This window comes from Suncus etruscus, chromosome 5, assembly GCF_024139225.1.
Source record: "Suncus etruscus isolate mSunEtr1 chromosome 5, mSunEtr1.pri.cur, whole genome shotgun sequence".
Taxonomy (NCBI): domain Eukaryota; kingdom Metazoa; phylum Chordata; class Mammalia; order Eulipotyphla; family Soricidae; genus Suncus; species Suncus etruscus.
Window position 1 is genome coordinate 137,730,969 of NC_064852.1, and position 12,485 is coordinate 137,743,453.

A 12,485-nucleotide genomic window follows, 5' to 3' on the forward strand; every position below is an offset into this window, starting at 1 on the left:
CATTTCTATATACTGGTAATTTGATGACCCATCTATAAATGTATTTGTTGAGCTCATTGTAATTTCTTGTGCATGAAATGAAAGGCATGTGAAGGTAGTGTTTGAAAAGAATGCACTGTGGTTGGTCTCTACAGAGATTTCACTGTCCCTTTTAGACAATCTTTAAACTGGTACCCACTCGACTATTTGCTAAAATGGAATTTTCTAAAATGGAAATGATGTCACATTTGAAGTATATGCCAAGAAACAGTATGGCAGTTACTAAATTTTGTGAAGCTAAAAAATCCCTGGTTACAAGAAAGAGTATATGTCACAGATGAGTAGTTAGTAATGACTGCAGCTTAGCAGGAAAAAGAGCAATTCCCATATGCTGATTCTAGTCTCATAACAAAGAATGTTATAGAAAGATCGCACAGTATTTAACAAGCTGTGAGTTAATGTGACAGTGTCAGTGGTTCCAGTTCCAGAAGGATAATCACTTTACCATATTTCTCCAAAAATTCGTTAAGTTCTGCAGAAAATTTTCTGCAAACAAATGCACATGTGTCCTTCCTCATTCGATGTGTCTGCTTTTTTTTTTTTTTATTTTAAACATTGCTGGGGGGGGGGGCATTGGTGGTGGGAATGTTGCACTGGTGAAGGGGGGTATTCTGTTTATGGCTGAAACCCAACTACAAATATGCTTGTAATCATAGTGCTTACATAAAGATTTATTAAAAAATAAATTCCTATAAGGAGAAAAAAAAGATGATCTGATATGAAGTATCGGTATAAATCAATATTTTCTTGGCAGACTTTAAATCTCATAGACTTCAGTTGTGAATAAAGGGGAGTGAGTTTAATCAAGAGTGCTTTCCTGTGCTCGCTTTGGCAGCACATATACTAAAATTGGAACGATACAGAGAAAATTAGCATGGCTTCTGCGCAAGGATGACATGCAAATCCTTGAAGCATTCCATATTTTTTTAAAAAAGAGTGCTTTTCTTCAACCATAACTGTGTGAGATTTAATTTTCTGTGACAGTTTACCTGCCACTGAGCGCCACACCCAGTTTGGACATAGGTTACATCTTTCAGCCTCTGGAAACCTGTGAAGTCTAGAAGATTAAGTTAGGTGGCACTGCTTTCAGTCTGTAACATGAGTTTGTTCCAGACCTTTCTCATGAACTCAGTCTCATGAGCATGTTCATATTGCCAAAGCCCTTTCCTTGTCCCTATGAACACCTAACCAAGTGTGACTTTATTTGTGAGCAGTAAGATTGACCTACCATTTTCAAATGTAGAACTAATTACATATTGTTTTACTTAAAGGAAAGGTTGGGAGGAGTTGGGATATGGGGAAAAGGCTTTATTTTATTTAGTGAGCTAGGAAATAATGCTCCTTCCCTATATGAAGAATGGTAATCTTTTTCAAATTCAGCAAATAGTGCTTCTTCATTGAAGACTTACCTCTCTTCAGTGGAAAAATATATCACGATATTGCTTTTTCCTCAACAATATATATAGTTGCATAATAGTAGAGGTAAGTGCATTGAATTAACAATATGTCACAAAGAAGGTCTACAAAAATGCCTTTTATAATGAATATTTTGGAGGAATTAGCTGCAAAGTTCATAACCCGATGAGACACATGTGTGTTTACAAATAATATCTTATTCATATTTTTCTATGACTTAGGAATGGAGTTATGGAGCACTGCTACTATCAATGTATGTTACCACTACAGACTGTTTTTTGAAGTTAAAGCTTATAGATTGTACAGGGATAATTTTCTGTAGCCAAGGCTTACCTTAGAAAACCACATAGGGGGCTGGTAAGGTGGTGCTAGATGTAAGATGTCTGCCTTGCAAGTGCTAGCCAAGGAAGGACCACTGTTCAATCCCCCGGCATCCCATATGGTCCCCCCAAGCCAGGGGCAATTTCTGAGCGCTTAGCCAGGAGAAACCCCTGAGCATCAAACAGGTGTGGCCGAAAAAAACAAAAAACAAAACAAAACAAAACAAAAATAAAACAAAAAAAGAAAACCACATAGGTAATAGACGTTAGGCAATAGACATTCTGTCGAATCCCAGCATCCCATATGGTCCCTTAAGCCTGTCAGGAGTGATTTCTGAATGCAGAGCCAGGAGTAACTCCTGAATACTGCTGGGTGTGACCCCAAAACCAAAATAAATAAATAAATAAATAGACATTCTGTTTTTGCTTTATTTACTTATTTATTGGTTTTTCGGCCATGCCTAATGATGCTCAGGGGTTACTCCTCACTATGAACTCAGAAATCGCTTCTGGCTTGGGGCACCATATAGGATGCCGGGGGATCCAACCACAGTCAGTCCTAAGCTAGTGCATGCAAGGCAGATGCCTTACTGCTTGTGCCACTGCTTCGGCCCCTGATTTATTTATTTATTTTTTAAAATAGAAAATTAAATATGTAGAAGAAAACCATTGACTAAAGTAGAGAACTGTGACTTAAAAAATTAAACAAGAGAAAAAATGTGATCAAATTCATTATTTTCTCCTACACCAAAATGTTTGGTTACCTCAAGGGCTGGACTATACTACATTGGATTGTGTGTTTGCCTTGCAGTGGTCGACCTCTGTTTGATCTCCAGCTTCTCATATGGTCCCCCAAGTCCTCCAGGAGTAATTTCTCAGAGCAAAGCCAAGAGAAATTTTTGAACATTGCTGATATTTATGGCTTCCAACCTAAACCAAAACAAACCAAAACAAAATGTTTGTTTATCTTTACTTCAAATAAAACATATAATAACTTGAATTTACATATCCAAGATGTTTTCTTTTTTTAAGAAGATGCTGCCCATTTTTAGGGAAGGGTAGGGGAGTAGGGTTTAAGCTACACCTGGCAGAGCTAAGGACTTCTGACTTCTGCTAACAGTTCCCTCCTAACAGTGCTTGGGGGATCATTTGAGGTGCTGAGAATCGAAGTCAGTCAGCAGTGTTCAAGACAAGTAAATGTCTTACTGTATTATCGCCCCAAACTCAGATGCTAGCATCTTGAAGTCATTCTTCACTCAACAGAGGCCGAGGCCTACTCTAATCTTTTCTGCAGGATCATGTTCTCTAGTAGGGGAAGATTGAGAGTTACAACAGGCCGTCTTTTCCAGCATATTGTCCTACACTCTCAGTTTGTAGCCATTTTCGTTCTTTCCCTATGAAGTGTAATTTATTAAATAGACTAGCCTGGATTTAAGACAATTACAGATAGACTCGAGAACTGGACAGAGTGGGCCTGGATAGCTTATTCGGTAGAGCATCAGGCTTTTAGTCTGAGGGTCCAGGGTTCAAGCCCCTGTTCAAGCGCATGTAATCTCTTTCCTGTTTTACCCTGGTGAAGGGGGTAATTCTGTTTATAACTGAAACCCAACTAAAACATGCTTGTAATCATGGGGCTTAAAGATTTATATATAAAAAGAACCAGGCAGAACCACTTTTTATTGGTATCTGTCCATATTCTTCATGAGTATGTAGAACTCTATATGTACATGTACCTTTGTGATGTGTGCTATGTGTGTGTGCATGCATGTACGGGTGCATTTGTGTGTATGAGAGAAAGAGAAAGATGGTGGAGAGATGCATCCTAAGGAGGCAGTTTTTCTTGGAGTGGCTTTTTCAAGCACAAGAACTCTGGCCTACCATTTATTGCTCACTTCTTGCTTTACATTTGAGAACAATGTTTATATTTTTGGAAAATTTTTGGGACATTGTCCATTTTGTGTGCATACTTAGGCCTTATGGTACCTTCCGACTGATTCTAAACTTGTTGTACCTTAGTGCTTAGATCTGCAGGATTTCAGGTAGAAAGTTCTAGAGGCATTGTTTTGAATAGGCACCCAGAAGACTAGTCCCAGCCTTAATGTGAACTAGTTCTGGAATAATCATAATTTTAAAACAGATTTTAGCTAGATGGGTAGCAACAGCTCAAATAGTTACAGAAAATTACGTCACACAATAGTCAGATCAACCTTTACATAAATCTTTACATAATCTTTACATAAATCTTTACATAAATCTGAGGACTATTGCTATCTACACATTTGGCTTTGAATAAAAGGTCTTCCTGGCCACTGTTTTCATGATTGATATACGGATTCAGAATGTGCTTGCTGTATTATCATTAAATGCCAACCCAAGTTCTGCGTGAGCTTCCGTTTACACTGTGAAGAATTGATAACAATTTTGGAATGTTCATTAGACAACTGTGTAAAATGCTTATATGTGTGTCACTTCAAGTGCTGGAGTAGAAGGATAAAAAGGACCAAGATGAAAACAAACAAACAAAAATATTTTATAAGTATGTGGAGACAGTTTAGAATCAGACAGGTATTATCTACTTCACACCTTTTGAAGTATGGCCTTCAAGTAGATGAAACATGTCACTTTTTGCTTTTTGGATGAAGAGTCTTTTCTACTAGACTCAACAATATCAATAACTTCATTCAATGAATTTGTGCAGCATATAATCATTTCTAGGTACAAGGTTCCCCTGCCTTGGGACATTCTGTCCCTTCACTTTTATGAGAAATCTACTTTCCTAATGTTTTTTCACAGAAGAAATTTAAGGAGGTGAAGTCAGAGAGCTAGTAGAGCATTCTTTCTGGATTCAGTCCCCAGAACTGTCTAGGGCCCTGAGCTCTGCCAGGAATGATCTCTGAGAGTAGATCTAGTAGTAAACTATGATCACTGCTGTGTATAGCCCAAAAAGCAAACAGAAAAATAAATCTAGAGAAAAACTTTACAGGCCATGTCTTTAACCTATCATTTTGCTCTTATGACATTAGTTTCTTTCCGTTCTTTCTCCTTCCTTCAGTCCTTCCTTCATTCCTTCCTTCCTTCCTTCCTTCCTTCCTTCCTTCCTTCCTTCCTTCCTTCCTTGCTTGCTTCCTTCCTTCCTCTTCTTTCTTTCTTTCTTTCTTTCTTTCTTTCTTTCTTTCTTTCTTTCTTTCTTTCTTTCTTTCTTTCTTTCTTTCTTTCTTTCTTTCTTTCTTTCTTTCTTTCTTTCTTTCTTTCTTTTCTTTCTTTCTTTCTTTCTTTCTTTCTTCCTTCCTTCCTTCCTTTCTTCCTTCTTTCTTTCTTTCTTTCTTTCTTTCTTCCTTTCTTTCTTTCTTCTTTTCTCCATATCACTTTCCTTCTCTCCATAAAACTTTCTTCCTTCTCCCTCCCTCCTTCCCTCCCTCCCTCCCTCCCTCCCTCCCTCCCTCCCTCCCTCCCTCCCTCCATTCCTTCCTTCCTTCCTTCCTTCCTTCCTTCCTTCCTTCCTTCCTTCCTTCCTTCCTTCCTTTCAATCGTTTTTTCTGCCCATTAGTTTTTCTATCCAGAAGTGCCAAACTTTTTCCCCATTAATTTATGATAATTGTTTCTTTGCTTTATACCATTTTTGACGTCTAAAATGTCTCATGTTAATATTAAACCTATTAGAATTTAGAGGACTCTTGTACTACATTTGCTCATGAAACTATAAGACAGGAAAAATAATCTGAAAGTATGAATAATGGAAACATTCTAGATAAAATATTCATAGTTTTAATTTGAACTTTAGGAAAAAAATACAGATATGCCTAAGAAATTAAGTGTAATTAATATCTCATGAATACAAGTCATCAGCAATTCCATACTTCCATCTTATCTTGTAAAGTGGTTTGATATTTTATTCTTTTTTATGATCACATAAAACGTGTTTTATGTTTTGGAAATATATAGCTTGTCATTTTGTATTTTTCATCTTTCCTTTTAGTATTCTCACTACCTCTAGTTTAGTTTACTAAACTAAGTTTACTTAGAAACTTCCACTGGGTTCCTGTTTTCTTCAGGTGCTCCAGATTTATCAATTCAAGTACATTCCTTATATTAACCTTTTGAAACCACTTCTTTCACTTGAACCATTTATATTATCTGTGTCAGAAATGTTACCTCATTTCTTGTTGTCCCTTGACATATTTTAAAATATGATAGTAATTCTTTGTTTTTGATCTCCCCGTTTGCTCTGTGCCTTTGTCTCTTCCATAAAACACACTCTGCCTTTCTTTTTTTCCCCCTCAGGAATATCCTCATTCTCATTTCCCTTAAATATCTTAACTGAGTGACATTATTTTATTATGAGTTAGTGAAAGAAAGAGTGGAACTTGTACTCATAAAAATAATAGACGGTAGAGCCAGAGCAATAGCCCAGTGGTAGGGCATTTGCCTTGCAAGTGGCTTACCTAGGACAGACCATGATTCAATACCCCGACGTTCCATATGGTCCCCCAAGCCAGGAGCTATTTCTGAGTGCACAGCCAGGAGTAACCCCTGAGCGTCATTGGATGTGGCCCAAAAAAACAAAATACCAAAAAAAAAAAAAAGGCATTTAGGATTACTTTTTGTCTTCAAGGGAGTTTATTGTTTTCACTGTTTATTTTGATGTAAAATGTTGCTTCATCCTGTATCGTTACTGAGATATTTAATGGGTACTTTAATTCTTTGATGAAGGTGACTAGTTTCTTGGATAACTATACATTTCTCTTAAAATGTCTTTCCTGTTGGTATATATAGCATATTGTTTCAAGCATATTATGTGCTTAGTAAAGGCATGGTGGGATAGGCAGGTATCAATTGGAAATTCAAATGTAAAGTGTTATTTCTCATAAAAAGAGGGTAATATTAGCTTTGTATTTTCTTTTCTAACCTGATAGTCAAGAGTTTTTTTGTTTGTTTATTTGTTTGGGGACCCACCCAACAGTACTCAGGACCATAGTGGATGCTGGGGATCGAACTTGGGGGGTCAGCCACTTGAGAGTCAAAGTCCCTATTTGCTGTACTATTGCTCTGACTCAAGTGTGCTTTTTAAAATCATTAATATTCTGCAACATATGTAAACAGACACTTGCTGAGAATTAAGTTGCCATCTTTTCTGCTTTATAGTCAGAATATCAAGATTTTTGAAAGCGGGGCCAGAGAGATAGCACAGCGGTAGGGCAATTGACTTGCATGCAGCTGATCCAGAATGGATAGTGGTTCGAATCCCAGCAGCCCATATGGTCCCCTGTGCCTGCCAGGAGTGATTTCTGAGTGCAAGGCCAGTAGTAACCCCTGAGTACAACCGGGTGTAAACCCCCCAAAAAAAGGTTTTGAAAGATAAATGTAAATATTTTATGCATACCTATGCATTAATCTATTAATCTATAAATCATCACTAAAACAATATAATGCTTATTTTTATCAGGGTTATGTTTAATTCTTAGAATAAAAATTCAGGATTTAATGATACCTTCCTAAAAGATATTGAACATTGTCTCTGAATTGGAGGATGTTTTCAATAGTAAATTGTATTTACCATGGGTATGCTTTATCTATAACATGATTATGGTGATTTTTACCTTCTAGAGTTCTCTATTCTTTGAACTCAATTGCACTAAAGAGATGATACTTTGTAAAGGATAAATCATTTTTATTTCAACAAGCCAGGACATTTTATATTTAAATATATATGTACCCATAGATTCTTTTGAGATGCTATAATCAAACCCATAGAATCACATATGCAAAGCAAGTTCTCTGCCACTGAGCTACATTTTGTAATTTCCAAGCATACAGCCTGTTTTTCTTCTGAGAATGTGGCGATCTGGTGAACACTTGCTCTGCTATAATTCGTGGAGACTTCTATAATGTCTCTCATTTAATATCATTATTTTCTACTTAAACATTGAAACAACATTCTTAATAACACGATTAAAAGTTCTGAGTGTTCTTCTCATGGCACATGAAACTTTTTTATGAAGTCATTTTGGTAATAATATTTAATATTTGAACAGCATCCCACTTTGTAGGCTAAACGTACAAGGCATTATATGCATGTCTTGAAGGTGATACTTATGTTAGCAGATACCAATATTTCTTGTTAAGGTGAGCTCAGCACTTTCCTCCTTTTGAAGTAACAGAAAAACTTTCATTCTAAAATGTCTCATTAAATAGTTCCAAAGAATAATGGAATTGGTTCATTTGCAAAGATCTCACAGACTGTCATTGTTTTGTAGGCCCCGTATTGCTCCTTAGGCAAACATAGCCTGTAAATGCTTCAGCATCTAGAACACAGAGAATGTTAGTCAGGTGAAGTTCTCATCCTGTCAGTTCTCAGCCAGTCAGTTCTCATCCTGCTTAATATAGAGATTCTCAAGGTTGTTTATTTTTATGTTGGTAAAACTTTTTCAATTTTGGGGTCACACCCCAAAGTGCTTTAGAATTACTTCATGGTCACTCCTGGTGGTTTTTGAGTGACCACGTGGTGCTCGCGATGGATCTGGACAGCCCATATGTCCCTTCCAGCGATATCTCCAACCTGGTCCTTGAGCATATTACCATGATTTCACTAGGGGGGTAGGGTAGGGCATCATGGTTCTCTTTCTTCAATTTCCTAAAGTAGTGTTAAATCATCTACACCTGGGTCTGATCTAATAGGATAAAATGTGTTCATCTCCTTGTCTGCCAGTACCCACAAAATAAATCCTCAATGACACCTGAACTAGTTGGAAGAAATAAGATTTTCAAGTATCTCTCTTAGCATTTTGTGGCCGCTACTCCTTTTTAGGGGACCACATGATAATAAATGGCAGAGTCTAAAGGAAATAGTAAACACTGGAAAGTTGAAAAGTGATAGGACTTTACCTATTAACTTATCCTTTTTATGTAAAGTGAGAAAACCCATCTTCCATTTGTGAGATTAGAATTCCTTCTTCTATGGAATTGGAACAAGTGCCTTGAAAATGGGTGGAATTTGCCACAGTTCAATTATAATATCTAGGTCACCCTTATAACATATAACATTTAGGTGTCTGTGAGGTTCAGTTGGTGCTAAACATCCTAATGAAGGACATGTCTTTGCTGAGTTCCTCCATCCAGTACTTCCAAGTTGAAGAAGAGGCACTTCTCTTTGTTTTCTTTCCCCCAAAGACCTTTTTACTCTTTCTTATTTTTTTGGCCTTTCCTCTTTTTAAGCGATTTATCTTTCAGATATCTTTTCTCAGACTCTCTTATTTGGGGGGAGAAGGGCAGGCACAACAGGTGGTGTCCAGGCTTTTCTCTTGGCTCTGCCTCAGGGATCATTCTTGGAGGGTTTTGAGGGATGATATGGGGTGCCAGCGATTAACCTGGTTCAGTCCTTTTCAAGGTAAGCACCCTACACACTGTACTATCTCCAACCCTCCAGGATTCTTTTCTTTCTCCCTTTACTTTTTATCTTCTACCACTACCTTTACATGTTGACTTTCCATTGGATGGTTTGTCATCGAAATACAGCAACTGAATGGGTCTTTCTCAGTTTATCATCGTATCTCTGATGAGCTGTTGCTATTTACTGAAACTGCTCACATCCTCACACACTAACTTTTTAGCAGAATGAGTTATAACAAATTAAATCTACTCCTGGAACTCTTGTCAAGGAATAAAATATTGCTCAGACCCTACAAGGCCCTTTATCATCATGCCCACATTTCTGTCTGTATATTTCCTTATCCTCAGAATTAATCACTCTTTAACCACTCAGGCTTAGACTTGTTTTTGTTATTGTACTTTACTTGCACGTATATGCATAAAAACTCTATATTCTTTGCTGTGTGATACCCCACTTTCTGCATCACTGTGAAATTTGGCCAGAGTTTTGTATGAAGTTTGTTAATTTTTATTAAAGCGTACTATTCTCTTATGTAATCAGACAGGCCATCTTTAGTTAGATACTACCAATTTTCAGTCTATTTTACCTTTGATGTATATTTGGATTATTTCCAGATTGACAATTAAAATAGTGATGCAGGGGCCAGAGAGATAGTTCAGTGGACAGGACATTTGTCTTGCATGCCTCTAATCCAGGTTCTATCCTCAGCACCACATAGGCCCTAAGCATAATTAGGAGTGATCCCTGAGCATAGACCCTGGAGTAAAGTCTGAACATAACTACGTTATGGCACCCTTTACCCCCACCCCAGCTCCAGATGCTATGAGCATTATTGTGTGTGTGTGTGTGTGTGTGTGTGTGTGTGTGTGTGTGTGTATGCACAAGTATGCCTATACCCAGGCATCCTTCCATTTTAAAATAAAAATAGTTATATATCATACCAGACGTTTAAAGTTGCTAGTCTGATTCAGGTAGATATTATGAGACTTAAATGCATACATATTTAAATTTTAGTTTTAAAATAAGGCATTGTGAATAAATAAGTTGTTCATAATAGTCTTTTCTGTATTCTTTTGTGTCCCAGACTATTATTCTAAAGGCACAGTTTAATTTATTTCTCTGTATGATGTTATCAGTGTCCAACCTTTTCAGTTGGAAATTTATATATAAATGGATGTAGTTTAGGATATGCATATTTAATGAATGTACTGTCACATGATATTCTTGTATATAATAAAAGTAACTATGGAGATATGCGAGAGTACCAGATTTGATTTTACTGACTTCAGTAGCATTATAAGAGCTTTACTCTAAGTGTGCTGATTTTAAGTGAACCTTCCACTTAAAATAGAAGTAAAATTATATAGATATACATATATAAGCCCAAATCAAATCAATATAGTTGTTATTCTCAGTTAAACATTAAAATTCTAGTTTTACATTATTGCTATTAGTTATTATTTATTACTTTAATGGAATGGATCTAGAGCTAAGAGACTGGATTTATTTCCTATGTTAAAAGAGACAAAATTGATGATTTGATTTTCTGTATATCTTGATTTGTTATTTTGTAGATGAGAGATATTTAGTATTATCCAAGCTTGTCTTCTCATGGCTCTGATATCTGAATACTGGGCCATTCAGGTATTCCTGAATTTCTTTTTTTTTTGGGGGAGTACACATCCATCTGTGCTCAGGGATTAGTCCTATGTGCTCACGGGTCACTCCTAACAGGCTTTGGGGACCATATGAGATGCTGGGAATTGCACCCAGGTCAGCCATGTGCAAAGTACATGTACTACCCAGCTCCCTCAGACATTCCTTGAAAGAATCAATAGTGTGCAGAGATTTCTATGTTTTTTTTTAATTTGTTTGTATAAATTTTTGCGACTGTGCCTCCTCTTCAGTGAACTTGTTCACTGTTAGACTTGTGTTATCATCATTCAGCCGTTTGAAACTACATGTTCCATACCCCAAAATGCTACTCCAGTTTTCTCCAGTCATCGTTGTCACAGTGTGCCACTAATGGTGGAAACACGGTCTACCTTCAGATGTGCTGCATTGGGTAAAAGCTTCAAAGTTAGTGCTAACATTTAGATATTTGAATATATTACGTAGAATACATCAATATTTTGACAGCCACATAGATGATTGATATTAATATTTAGATGAGCCTAAAAGTCTTATGTATTGCACAATCTAATGGGGTCACCCAATACATTAACGCAATTACAGTGGTTGCTGGCAAGTACTTTACAATGAAGTGTCTGACTGAACCAATAAGAATGGCAAAGGCTAACTTGTCCAAGGAGGAGTTACTGAGGATTCATGTAGACATGAGCCCATTTAGAGAATCATATACTGAGCTAGTTTAGTAATATCCTGGGTGTAAGGAAGTGGATTAAAGAAGTGGAGTAATATAATAGCAAGTCTATGAAAAAAATCAGGAGATTCTATTTTAGCTTGGCACAACTATGATAATCATTGAGGCCCATTTAATAGTAATCTTTGTAAAAAGTATCCAAAAGATTGTTTTCTCTTGTATGTTCCTTCAAGAGCTGCCATTTTTTATATAGCTGAGTACAGTTTTTAACTGCATTAAAACACCAAAGTTAGTGAGAAATGTTATGGGAAATCAATGTGTTAAGATTTTAGCACAACTTTTTCTGTATAGTAGATCTGTGACCTAGAGGAGTAAAGTAAATATCAGCTGTCTTATCTGAAATGAATATATATATTCATGACTGGGAGATAGTATAGTGCTTAGGTATGTACCATGCCTGATTCAACCCTTATACCATATGGTCCCCTGACATATCTGGGTGCATCCCTGGAGGCCACCAAGGATCTTAGTGGCCCAAGTAACGCTTTGTATTACATGCCCTGAGAATTTTCTGGCGAGTCATTGGTGTGGTTCCCAGGTCTTAGTATTGCTTGGGAATCCCTCCTGCCAAAAAATCTGGGTAATATTAGCGTCATTTAAAATGTTAATAAAAATGAAAATCAAATAATATAATGTACTCTTGGCATAGTGGCTGGCTCATAGTAATAATAATATTGCAAATTTTTATTAACTTAAAAAGTTCGGCCATAATGCACATCAGCATTCAAGATAATCAGTTTCTTTTGATTTCGTTTAACATTCAATTAGATTTTTGAAGGACTATTCGTAAACCACCTGAGTTTCGAATTACATGTCTTCCCCACACACACATATTCTGTTATGACAGGTGTCCACAACAAGATTGACAGAGTAAGGATTAGTAATTGTGGTACAGGTGGTGAGGATCTTTCCTAAAGTTGTGTGTGTGTGTGTGTGTGTG

At 36.7% G+C, this 12,485-nt stretch overlaps 1 non-coding gene across 1 annotated transcript; it reads left to right on the forward strand.

Annotated features, from left to right (window-relative positions):
* The first annotated feature begins 858 nt into the window (after positions 1-858).
* Positions 859-965, forward strand: LOC126010611 (U6 spliceosomal RNA). Its single transcript, XR_007496631.1, has one exon. It is a non-coding gene; the product is annotated as a U6 spliceosomal RNA (small nuclear RNA).
* Positions 966-12,485: the final 11,520 nt, after the last annotated feature.